The 3,012-nt window shown below is 33.0% G+C and overlaps 1 long non-coding RNA gene across 4 annotated transcripts; it reads right to left on the bottom strand.

Annotated features, from left to right (window-relative positions):
* Positions 1–292: 292 nt before the first annotated feature.
* LOC132797978 (uncharacterized) lies at positions 293–2,723 on the bottom strand. 4 transcript variants are annotated; one of them, XR_009633846.1, is made up of 5 exons: positions 2,117–2,721; positions 1,661–2,028; positions 982–1,479; positions 585–928; positions 293–518 (listed from the first exon to the last, which is right to left on the bottom strand). It is a non-coding gene; the product is annotated as an uncharacterized LOC132797978 (long non-coding RNA). The 4 variants fall into 4 exon arrangements; XR_009633845.1 differs by having other exon boundaries at positions 982–2,028; positions 2,117–2,723; XR_009633844.1 differs by lacking the exon at positions 1,661–2,028 and having other exon boundaries at positions 2,117–2,718.
* Positions 2,724–3,012: the final 289 nt, after the last annotated feature.

A 3,012-nucleotide genomic window follows, 5' to 3' on the forward strand; every position in this document is an offset into this window, starting at 1 on the left:
GAACATACCGGCTTTGACAAAGAGATTTGCAAAAGTGTGTACAGAAAATAAAAACCAACTAAGTGTTTTTGTGCATCGGATATTTGCTGCATCCCGTACAACTTTGTGTTTAACCTAGAAATATCTTGCGCATTTTCTATGCAGCGTGCCGGCACCAGTGCTGCCAGATTCTCCGGAATAAAAGTTGCTAGATTTGAGAAAAAAAAGTTGCTAGAAATTGCTAAAAAAAATATTAAAAAATTGCCAAAAAAAATTGCTAAATCTTGTAAATGTTCTTTTTCAAACAGTATGCACATTTTTAATTAATTTGAAAATAAAATATTAAAATTAAAAATAAAAAATTAAAATAAATAGAATTTTATATCTTTTTTTCTTAACATTACAAAATAGTTCGAATTTCGTCCAATTCATCTGCTTCGTTATTATCCGTGTACTTCTCGTTTGCTGAAATTTTAACTAAGTACTCGTAGGGAAGTACATAGTTTTGGCAACATTTGTCATGCCTATGTAGTCCATACCTGTTTAAATACATATATCAAGTTAATATTTAATTTATTTTAAAATTATTCAAATTCAAAACTAACCTTATATGTAATATCGCATTTAATGTCATTGGGAGAATATTCGCTCAACTTCAGCGTTCGACGATGGGAGGGAAACGATTTTGAGCGCAAAATCTGCTAATTCATTGAAAGGATTTTGGTTCCCAGCGTCCTTATTATTCAGGACTTCAGTCCAAAATTTGATGTTGTCATCCACACACTCCCATTTAATAAAATTAATTTTATCCATTTGGATTTTAATGTTGTCAATGTCTTGACATTCAAAATATTCTAAGACATCGAGAATATCTTCAGATTTAGAGGGTCTTAGCATATTTTGAACTGAAAACAAATTGACGTGTTGCATTGTTTTAATGTTCTAAAATCTAAAAATAAAAATGTTGATTTTTAAATACTGAGATCAAAGTCATAATACTACCTTTCTCGAAGTTAAATTATTAACTCAATTATAAAGTCCATACAAATTGTTCTAATTTCCATCTCATGTGATTGAAAATTAAGTTCTTTAATCTTTTTTTCAAAGGCATACCCTAAATATATGTTCGCATCTGCTTTGTCTTTAAAGTCATCCTTTAAAATATTGATTTCGCAATCAGGTGGTATAATTTTCACTTTCAAAGAGTTGATGGCCATTATGACATCCGAATATAGTTGGGTTGGATTGCCATTTCTACTTTGAAAGTTTTTATTAGGGGCTTGCATCTCCTTTAATATAGGCCTCAAAAATAATAAATAAAGGTAATTTATCAACATCTTTATAGAGCCCGTTGAGGATATGTGCCTTATGACACTTCTCAGAAGTGGCTGCTGACTCAAAGTGGAGTTTTAGTTCTGTCCACTGGTCCGCGATTCGGGAAACTGCATTCTCAATGGACAGCCATCTTGTGTCACACACTCTTGGTATTTTCAAAGGATTCTAAATAATAATAAATAAACAGTTGATTAAATTTTATACAGAAAATTTTTGCAAATAACATGTAGCTGGTACACATCAAAAAAGAAAGCTTCATCACATATATATATCGTTAGTAAATTAATAGCAGACGATCACAATTCTGATTATTTTTGTTAATACATGTGTTCATATGTACATATACCTGCTCATCATTTAAACATTGATACAGTTTTTTGTATTGTAACTGGCGACTTGAGCTTTTACAAAACCATGAGTAAGTCTCATGCACAAGAAATTCTAAGCAGTCCGGCAATACCTTCGGTCAAGCCTTTGTTACTGCCAGTTGAATTGAGTGGCATACGCATTTTATGAGCTTGAGAGGCGGTACAGATTTTCTAGCGTTAACTGTGCCGATACCAATCATATTGCCAATGTTTCAATTTTTGCTTAACAGCAACTTCTTTATGGTATCTGCTATCGAAACTGCATCTGCTGTCTCAACTTGTTCGAGTCCTAAGAATGTCGACACTACATCCCCTTTGGATTTGCTAAAATAGCTAATAGCGACTCCTAAAGATTTAAGAAAATTTACATATACAGGTACATAAACGAAAATATCAACATAAAATAATATCAAAATATAATATCAAAAACTTACCAAGAATTTTTGTTACACCAATGTCAGTGGACTCATCCAATAAAAGGCTAAATGCAGCGTTTCCAATGTCTTTATGTAAGTCCTCCATGAAATGCACCGCAAGGACATTTTTTATTATGTAAGTGCACTTGGTTCTGCCCAGTTTTATGTTTGCGGCACCTTGGCAAGCTGAAAACTGCTGCACACATAGCTTGGACAAATGGTCACATGTCGCTATCGCCGAATGTTTAGCAATGTGAAGACATATTGCCGCTTCCTGCTCCTCCGTTTTAGTTGTCTTTTTAACAAAAGGCAACTTATTTTTTTGCGTCAGTGCTCCTATCGCAGTCACGTGCTTCTTTGAGGCGGCACGGTGGCGAAGATTTGCAAAAAGTTTTGCGCCTATTGTGCATTTGCAGTATGATCAAAACGCTTTTGTTGAATCCGTGCAATCCTTTTTAATCTACTGCTTTAACTCCTCGTCTTTAAGCCAAGCATCGCGAAAATGTTGCTTATATATTTTTGGCATTTTTCTTTGATTTCAAAAATAATAAGAAAACACTTGTTTCCGAGAACTTTTGAAATTCTTTTAACTCAAGATATCAGTGAACTCAAGTAGCTCATATAATCGAACCATTGAGTTCAATACAAGTTCCGATTTCATTGTGAACTATTAACCCCAATTTTTGCAGTGAATGGCAAAAAGGGAATACAAAATATAAAACCTTTAAGTAAAGTATAAATGAAAAATTGCTAAAATAGCTAAAATTGCTAAAAAAAAAATAATAAGTTGCTAAATTTGTAGCTAATAGCATTTTCAAAAAAAAAGTTGCAAATATTTTGAAAAGTTGCTAGATCTAGCAACTAAATTGCTAAACTGGCACCACTGGCCGGCACTTGAAACTGTACTCATCTTT

The sequence above is a fragment of the Drosophila nasuta genome, unplaced genomic scaffold (genome assembly GCF_023558535.2).
Source record: "Drosophila nasuta strain 15112-1781.00 unplaced genomic scaffold, ASM2355853v1 ctg458_pilon, whole genome shotgun sequence".
Lineage (NCBI taxonomy): Eukaryota > Metazoa > Arthropoda > Insecta > Diptera > Drosophilidae > Drosophila > Drosophila nasuta.